Source organism: Sapajus apella, unplaced genomic scaffold, assembly GCF_009761245.1.
Source record: "Sapajus apella isolate SASKATOON/1434 unplaced genomic scaffold, GSC_monkey_1.0 scaffold17, whole genome shotgun sequence".
Lineage (NCBI taxonomy): Eukaryota > Metazoa > Chordata > Mammalia > Primates > Cebidae > Sapajus > Sapajus apella.
The window spans coordinates 23,379,911-23,389,828 of NW_022436957.1; the positions used below are offsets into that span (position 1 = coordinate 23,379,911).

The 9,918-nt window shown below is 37.5% G+C and overlaps 1 pseudogene; it reads left to right on the forward strand.

Annotated features, from left to right (window-relative positions):
• The first annotated feature begins 7,590 nt into the window (after window positions 1-7,590).
• LOC116556550 lies at window positions 7,591-7,968 on the forward strand (annotated as a pseudogene).
• Window positions 7,969-9,918: the final 1,950 nt, after the last annotated feature.

Genomic DNA, 9,918 nt, shown 5'->3' on the forward strand with positions numbered 1-9,918 from the left:
ATTGTATGTTCTTGGTGCCCTTGTTAAAAATTAGTTGATCATGTGTGGTTGGGTGTATTTCTAAGCTTTCTATTCTGTTCCATTTGCCTATGTCAATCAGTGTGATATATAACATTAACAGAATAAAAGATAAAAACCACATGATAATCTCAATAGATGCAGATAAAGCATTTGACAACGTTAAGCATCCTTTTATGATAAAAACTCCCAACAAAATAGGTATAGAAGGAGATTTTCTCAGCGCAATAAAACTCATTTGTGAAAAGCCCACAGTTAACATAATAATCAAGGGGGAAAACTGAAAGCTTTTCCTCTAAGATCCCATAGGAGGAAAAGAGAAAACTCTTGGCATTAAACATAGTACTGAAAGCATGAGCAAGGGCAATCAGACAAGAAAAAGAAATTAAACTCTCCAAGTAATTAAGAAAGAAGTAAAAATATCCCTGTTTGCAGATGCCAGGTCCTACTAACATACAGAATCAGTGGTAAAAGAGAGTACATGTAAGAAGGAGGGCCAGCATTTCTACTAAAGGTAGATCCTGGACACCGCCCAAGCATGTTAACAAAAAACCCAAGAGTGCCCCTTATGCCTGAGCATTGAAGCAAATGAGACAGCAAGAGGGCCTGTAACATGTGAACCATGACTCTGTCCAAGACTAAAATGTGGCCCACCATATTTCAAAGTCTGAAGTAACACCTTAGAAGTAAAGACAGAATTTCCAAAAGCAAAAAAGAGCAGAAATTCCTTTCTGTATGTAAATGAGAGGAGAAAGAAACTGTGGCACTGCTCCCAATAATAATAATATATCTGATAAAATATACCTTTGGTTCCTTTTTAAACTAATCTCCCTAATTGTCTATTGGGGAGCATAAAAATTCTATTAGATGACACCAGAAACTTGGTGTATTTTAGTTTTGTATCTGTACTTCACATATTACCATGAGTATCCTTATACGATCTTAGAAATAATGTTAAGGTATCCATTTAAATTATAGAAATATCTGTAATGAAATTCATGCATGTTCAGTTTTATGTATTCAGTATGTGCTTTATTAAATACGCAAATAATTGGTGAAAGGCAAACACAATATACTTTTCAAAGTATATCTTATTTTTCTTAAATTGCACAATTTCTGTAACTCACTAAATTATGCAACCAATAGAAATTATATCAAGAGCTCAAACTTTTCTAAGCACTATATTTTTAATTTGAAGTTATAAAAGTAATTAGAGTTGAGGGCTGCCTTCCACATTTATGACAGGTGGTAGTCATTCATTCTTTGGAGATATTGATATATTTTCAGCATAATTAAGAGAAAAAAATAGAGTAATTATAATGAAATGATAACTATTTTCTATCTATGCAGATGCTTCTCTTTCTAACTTTAAAATGACTCACATCTTCCTGGGACAGGGCAACAATTAGACTTACAGAGTAGGTTGGAAGCAAAATGTAAAGACAGGATGGTGCTAAATGGGGAAGTACTACATAAAACAGCAACTCCAGCCAGATGAAAAGAAAAGCAGCAATAAAGGATATGAGAACTAAATTCTTTTAGTGTTTAAAGGGTTCCTTTCTGTCTGTCGGGGCTACTCTGTTGGAAACATAAAGCCAGTTTGTTTTGTTACCTTCTGAATTCATTTTAAATTGTTCAAAACTTCCTCTTTGTGTAATGCCTCTTTATTTTCAATCACATGTTGTCTATCTGATGGATTGTGAACTACTAAAATCCATACTTGCTGATATTTATACTTTTAAATGTGTCATCAACTTTAATTGGGACTTGCAGAGTGGGAGGATGGTGACAGGAGACTTGCTCAGTTTCTGTAAATAAGTCAAATGCTGTGTCTTCTACTTACTACCATACATGCATATTAAGAATGGGGTCTGCAGATTCCTTCACACAGTTGTAGGAATAATTCAGCTTCCCAAACTCTAGATGGAATCTAGAAGTACATTACAGTAAATCAGAAAGCAAAATAGCGTCCACTGTGTAGCAGCCAAATTAATCCCATGTGGTTGACAGTAAATCGGCACCCACTAATAGAACTGGAAATTTAGGCCAGCAAAAATCCAAGAATTCTGATTAAATATTTAAAATATTAAGACATTAAAAATAAACACTAACACATCAAAAGTACTAAAAACAAATACTAAAATATTAAAGCATTGAAAACAAATATTAGAATATACTATGATCTTGGCTTAATTAGATAAAACGCTTACGTAACTTTAAAACAGCCTCAGGTGCTATGAGAGGCTCAAGACCCATAGGCATCTGGAATTCATCATATTCAAAATGAAGCCAAAAGTCACCCCTTCATACTCTACCCCATTCTTTCCCTTCAATACTCCCTGAATCAGGGCCACATGAAGTAGGTAGATGGCCGACATGCTGGTAAACCTTCTCTTTCCTTCATATCCTGTATCTGTCAGGTAGATCAATGACATTTCCAGGCAGTCAACAGTGAATTCAGCTCATCTCTTGAATTTACTCCTCTGTTTTGCCACTGTCATTATTGTCAGGACTATATTGTCTTTTATCTGCACTATCCTGATAGCCACTTAGTTGGTTCTTTCATTTATTTTCAACAAATCTTTACTTGGTGCTTACTCTGTACTCATTACCAAAAGTCATAGTCATATGGACAAATCAAAAGCAATACCTGCTTTCAAGTAACTTTTTCTTGAGCAGAGTAAACTGGATTAGTAAATACTAGTAAAAAGTATTACCGGCATTTTATAAAACTTTGTAAAAATATTTATTTCAGATAGAATGTGAGAAATTGTCCAAATTTAATTACTTTCCAATCATCTAGCCTTTCCTATCTCCAATTTATTCCCCACCCTGAGAGCAATAATTGTAAAATGCAAATCCTATCAGGTAATACCTTGCCTAAATTATCTGTGAATTAGTTAAAATTCAACTTCTTCTCAATATGCCTTTCTAAGAAAGCAGCAGTTCTCAAAGTGTGATTGGGGAACTTGAGGGTGGTCTCTGAGACCTTTTAAGTGGGTCTGCAGGATCAAAATTATTTTTATGATAAACCAAAAATATTATTTTTTCCAGTCTCATTCTCTCACAAATGTACAGTCAAATATTCCAGACACTGCATAAAGTGTGATGTTGCAACAGATTGCATGAAGAAGCAGATATGAGAATCCAGATGTCTTCTATTAAACCAGTCAATAAAAATATGCAAAATTATAAAACAATGCCAATCTTCTTATTAAATTTGGTTTGTTTGAGAAAAAAATCTTTCATAAAATATATTATTTATCTTCACATATATTGGGTTGATTATTGTTTTAAATAAATTAATAAATGTTTAAAAGTTTCTCAGCTTTAACTTCTAGTATGGCAAATATAAATGAATATAATTCATATACACACAAGCTCTTTGAGATTCTCTATAACTTTTAAGAGTGTGAAGGTGCTCTGAGACCAAAAAGTTTGAGAAATACTGCATTAAAACTCGCCAAGTTGTGAGCTGGCCTTGTCTCGTACTGCCACTTACACTTACTCTGTGTTCCAACCATACTAAGACTTTCCATTTTCCAAAATATGCCATGCTGTCTTCTCCCTCCTGTCACAGACCATGTGTCAACCTCCACCTGCTTCCTACCTTGTCGAATCCCAGACAGAAGAGGGACTGAAGCAAAGTGAGTCTGAGCCAGAGGAGCATGGGGATGCATACACAAGGGCCCAGAAGAAAATTCATGTTAGGTGGCTGTGTGCTGCTCTGTTGTTCGTGCTTCAATGTTAAGCTCAAATATCTTTCCTGGAAGCCAAGCTAAACACTATGCCTACCCCAAAGCAGTATCTCCTGTCACTGCACTTTCACAGGACCCTCTGTTAATAATTCAATTAGCATACATTGGTTATTTTAATTATTTATAATAGAAATTGTTCTAGAATATAGGTAATCTTTTTTTCCCTCTTTTGCTTCCAAATGACAGTCCAACGTTAATGGATTTCCTAGAAATTTTAATAAGTGTTTCTAAAATCTAGGAAACACATTTAAATATAAGTTTTGCCAACACCTTATGAAATCTTCACAAACATTTTCTACTAATCTTAATATGCATTTCACTTCAAAATCATTACTGGTTTGCTAATGTATCTCTCCCACTGGGATGCTATTCCTATGAGGGCAGAAAATACAACAAGCCCACTACATAAAGGAGGTGATAGAGCATTTTAGAAATAATTGTCTCTTAAATCCTTAAACCCACCAAGACAATCATATTAAGAACCCATCTTTTTCTTTGATTGACATTTTCAGAATCAGGCTGCCAAACTACTGCTCACCAAGAGTAGTTAGGGTAATGTCCTGGGATATTCAAGTGGCACTGGAAGGTTTTGTCTAAAAAATATCTTCTCCAAGTAGGAAGTTCCCCTTAGATTAAAGAAATAGTTTCTGAGAAAATTGAGCCACATCTTAGAGTAAACTACTTTACTCTTTTAATCAAATCGTTTTGCCTTCATAGCTTGAGTATACATGATAGTGCTCTGAATCATCCTGTCCTCCTAAGTTTCACATATACTTGCAGCCTAGTTGAACACATTTGCTAAACTCTGACTTCACTAGGACCTCCAATCTGCTGACCCTATCATATTTGCCCTTTCCATCTTCTTCTTCATGTCCCTAATTCCCTTTTTAATATAGTTAAATTTCATGGTTTGTTATTATAAAATTTCACTATGTAAAATCTAAGCTACTTTTCACCCCCACCCCCAACTCTCTGTCATCCTCAACCAGTAAAATAATTTAGAATTTACTTCAATCCAGGTATCTGCCTACTCCATTCCTGTCCTCAAGCATCTGAAATGGTTAGAGATAAGCAAATAGCAATGCTGTCTCATTTTATGTTTGTGTCATGAAACTACAAGTGGCCTGTATCTGCTTCCAGGCAACAAATCTTCATATCTCTATTGGACTCATTCTCTCAGTCTGAGTTGGCAGTTCCAAACCTTCTTCCATCTCAAAGCTCCAGCACAGATTTATTCCTCCTCGTTCATAGTTGATTTCCTTGCTTCTTTATTCATTTCAGGAATGGAAGCAGTTAGAAGATAATATGCATATTCTTTCACCACAAGATCTAACAACCTGCCTGCCTCCATGCCAAATATTTTGTCTCCTCTTCTGCTACAAGCCCTCCACCTGTGCATTGAATCCTGTTTCCTCTCCCCTATTTAAGACTTTCAGAAACTTCTCCTATCCCCCCTGCATTACAACTCCCCCCTCACTACTGAATCATCATTAGTATATGACATCTTATGATAACCCTGATTCTAAAAAATCTATTGACCCCATTTCCCTTTATCACTCTAGTTCTCGTTTCCTCTTTGCAACAAAACTCAGAGCTGTCTCTCCTCACTCACCATCATCACTTCTTCCCTCTCCTTTCTTTCCCCAAACATTCCTGGCCAAGATTTTTTCTCATAAGTCTTATAAAGGAGTTACAATAAGTCATTGGTTACCTCCCTCTTACCAAATTCAGGGGTCACTTCCAGGCTTTATCTTAACCTTTTGGCAATATTTGACACCGTCAGTCACTCCCGCCTTTGTAAATTAATTTCTACATTTTCTTCATATTCTCATATTTTTCTCCTACATAACTGGCTGCTCCTTCTGCTCCATATGGTTGTTTTCTCCTTTTCTTCCTAAAATAAATGTTGGAGTTTTCCAATGCCTAGTCCTCAGATCTTTGCTTTCACACTATATTCACTCCCTAGGTGATCTCCTTTACTCCCAGTCACTAATGACTTCTAAATTTATATCTATACTTATAATCTTTCCTGTAAATTCCAGACATGTCTATCCAATTGCCAGCTCAGCGCTTCTGTTTTCTCAATGTTTCATGGACATTTTTACACTTGACGTAAATAAAACAGAACTCTTGATTCCCCATCCTCATCTCTAATCCTCACTGTAGTAAATGTCACCACCATTAACCCATTATTCCTGTCAAATACGTAGGAGTTACCATTGCTTCCTATCTGTCCACCAGAGGCTGGATAGCTTACATTTAAACATCCAGATTCCTGCTCCTCCCTTCTTAATGTGGTTGAGTGGGAAGTACCAGCAGGAGAGCACAGAAAGGAAAATGAATCTGGGGAATTTATTTCCCTGGCTCCCTCCCTATGGGTTCACAGAGGGATGGCTAATGTCAAGCCAGACTCTCCACACTCCACTTTTCATCTCACGTTTTTGATAATTTCTCTCTGCCTTCTAAACCTTTTGGCTTAAAGATATAGTGTCTTCCTGTTCATAGTAGCAATGATGTCCGCATGTTTCCCTTATGGTTTAGCCTGCTCTCACCTTTGTAAAGAGCCCACTTGTTGAACTGCTTCCAGTTACCCAACTGGCATGTGTTTCTTGCCAATAGCCTAATTCAACTCATCAGGAAATGCTGTCCTTTCCACTTTCAAAGTATGTTCCAAACGTAACTAATTTTCTCCACCTACACCATTCCAAAACTAGTTTAAGCCAGTTTAATTTCTCACCTGGATTAGAGCAAAAGTTTAGTGTATCTGCACTCTCTTCTCCCATGCTATTCTCCACACAATAGCGGGTGTCATCCTTTTAATAAGTAAGTCACATAATGCACTCCCCTGCTCACAAGCTCCCAAAGGTTTTCCAGCACACTTAGAATAAAATAAAGCACTCCAATTCCTTATAATGGTCAACAAGGCTCTGTTTAGTTGGCCATGGCTTCTTCCAGTCTCATTGCCTGTCACTCTCCCTGAAGTTGACTTGCACTGTTTCAATCACAATCTCCTTGAAGTTTCATGAACATTCACATTGTGATACTATTTCAGATAATTTGGACTCAATATTACTTTATAAGGAATGTTCTCACCCTAGGTACTTGAGGATTTATTTATCTTTTCATTCAGCTCTCTACTTAAATGTCACCCCATTAAGGAGTCCTTCCTGAATGTACTATTTAAAATAACAAACCATATTCTATATGCATTTATACAATTTTAATTCTCTCCATAATATTCATTATTGCTTCATCTGGTCTATCTATGTATTGATTTGTCTATTTTCTCTTTCATCCACCATATTATATACTCCATGAGTGAAGGGAATGCCACTTTTATTCACCACTGTGTTATCAGTATGTAGAACAGTACATGTCACATAGAAGCCCTAAATAAATGCACAGTGGATTAATGAATGAGAATGGAAATATATAAAATGAATCAATGAGATATAAAGCCAAGCAAACAAAAACTTAAATGAAAAGCCAATTTATAGTCAAAAGTTGCCTACTAAGCAAATATGAAAGGCAGAGTGATAAAATAGCATCGGATTAAAGTAACCTGATTCACCCTCTAATACTGGAACTATTCTTTTCAATGGGTCAAGACATATGGAAAGCCAATTAAGATTTCCTGATATAATTTAGATATTTGTCCCCTCAAATCTTGGGTTAAAATTTGATCCCAAAGAGAGGCAGAGCCACCACCACTCTCCCTCTCCTCCCCTCTCCAGAGCCACCAGACCCTCAGGGTCTCTGCAGCCTGCAGCCTCAGCCCAGCCCACCCCTGCCCCAACCCCCAAGCCCCAGCACCATGCCTCACGAGAAGACCTTCAAGTAGCCCGCACCATAAGACAAAGAGTAGATGTCCCACTTATCAGAGAGCAGCATCCAACCAGAATCCCAGTGATAACAGGATATAAGAGTGAGAAACAGCCACCTGTTCTGGATAAAATGAAGTTCCCTGCGCTAGTTAATCAAGCCTTCTTCCTGTTGGTGAATGGGCACAGAATGGTGAGCCTCACCTCATTGATTTCAGAAATGTATGAGAGTAAGAAAGATGAAGATGGTTTCCTATGTATGGTATATGCTTCCCAATAGACTTTTGGAATGAAATTGTCAGTGTAAAACTAGATAAAAATGCATTTATTCCAGAATTTTTAAACCATTACAAAAAAAAAAAAAAAAAAAAGGAGTGTTAGCAACTGAGTTCGTTCAGTTTATCTAACCACAGATCATCAAAACTGCAGTGTTCCCACCTAGGAATGTTAAGAAGTTGTTCTTGTATTTAAACAGAAAAACTGAGCTCCAAATGAACATATTCAGGTCTAGGAGCTATATTATTTAACCTAGGCTAGCTTGCTTTCAAATTTTAGAATTTTTAAAATAAAATATTTTACATTCTAAGTTACCAATAAAATAGGCCTTCAAGTTATTTTAATATCGTTTTCCTCCCAAATAGGAACTTGCAATTCTAGCAGTAATTTAAAGATATTCAGAGAGACATTGAGTCTTCTCTTTAGGTTCACAGAACCTGGCACCTTTTTATAGAAGGGTTTTTACTCAACTAGAGAAATCTTTCTAAGAGGATCTTTAAGCATACATTGTGAAGCGTAATTCCTCAAAATGCATTTGCCGTAGTAGTTGGTACACACACAGAATAAATGGGGTGTGTAGAAAAACAACTCTAGCCAGGCATGGTGGCTCACACTTATAATCCCAACACCTTGGGAGGCTGAGGTGGCTCACACCAATAATCCCAGTACTTTGGGAGGCTGAGGTAGATGGATCACCTGAGGTCAGGTTTCAAGACCAGCCTGGCCAATATGGTGAAACCCCGTCTCTACTAAAAATACAAACATTAATCTAATTAAACTCCAGAGTTTCTGTACAGTAAAATAAACCATCATTAGAGCGAATCGGCAACCAACAGAATGGGAAAAAATTTTTGCAGTCTACTCATCTGACAAAGGGCTAATATCCAGAATCTACAAAGAACTAAAACAGATATACAAGAAAAAAACAAACAACCCCATTCAAAAGTGGGCAAAGGATATGAACAGACACTTTTCAAAAGAAGACATATATGAGGCCAACAAATATATGAAAAAATGCTCATCATCACTGGTCATTAGAGAAATGCAAATCAAAACCACACTGAGATATCATCTCACACCAATTAGAATGGCAATCATTAAAAAATCTGGAGAAAACACATGCTGGAGAGGATGTGGAGAAATAGAAACACTTTTACACAGTTGGTGGGAGTGTAAATTAGTTCAACCATTGTGGAAGGCAGTGTGGTGATTTCTCAAGGATCTAGAAATAGAAATTCCATTTGACCCAGCAATCCCATTACTGGGTATATACCCAAAGAACTATATATCATTCTACTGTAAAGACACATGCACACATATGTTCATTGCAGCACTGTGTACAATAGCAAAGACCTGGAACCAACCCAAATGCCCATCAATGATAGACTGGACAAAGAAAATGTGGTACATATACACCATGGAAAACTACACAGCCATAAAAATCAATGCATTTGTGTCCTTTGTAGGGACTTGGATGAATCTGGAAACCATCATTCTCAGCAAACTGACACAAGAACAGAAAGCCAAACACCATATGTTCTCACTCATAGGTGGGTGTTGAACAATGGGAACAGGTGGACTCAGGGAGGGGAGCATCCCACACTGGGGAAAGTTGGGGGGGGTAGAGGAGAGACAGCAGGCGGGGAGGGAGCAGAGGGTGGAGAGGGATAACATAGGGGAGAAATGCCAGATATAATATGCACCTAAAGTAAAATAAATAAATTTAATTTAAAAAATACAAACATTAGCCAGGTGTGGTGGCACACGCCTGTTGTCCCAGCTACTCAGGAGACTGAGGCAGGAGAATAACTTGAACCCGGGAGGCAGAGGTAGCAGTGAGCCAAGATCGTGCCACTGCACTGCAGCCTGAGCTGAGATTGCACCACTGCACTCCAGCCTGGGCCACAGAGCGAGATGAAAGAAAGAGAGAAAGAGAGAGAGAAGAAGGGAAGGGGAGGGGAAGGAAGGGGAAGGGAGGGGAGGGAAGAGAAGGGGAGGGAAGCGGAAAGGAAAAAGGAAAAGATGAAGGAAAGGAAAGGAGAAAG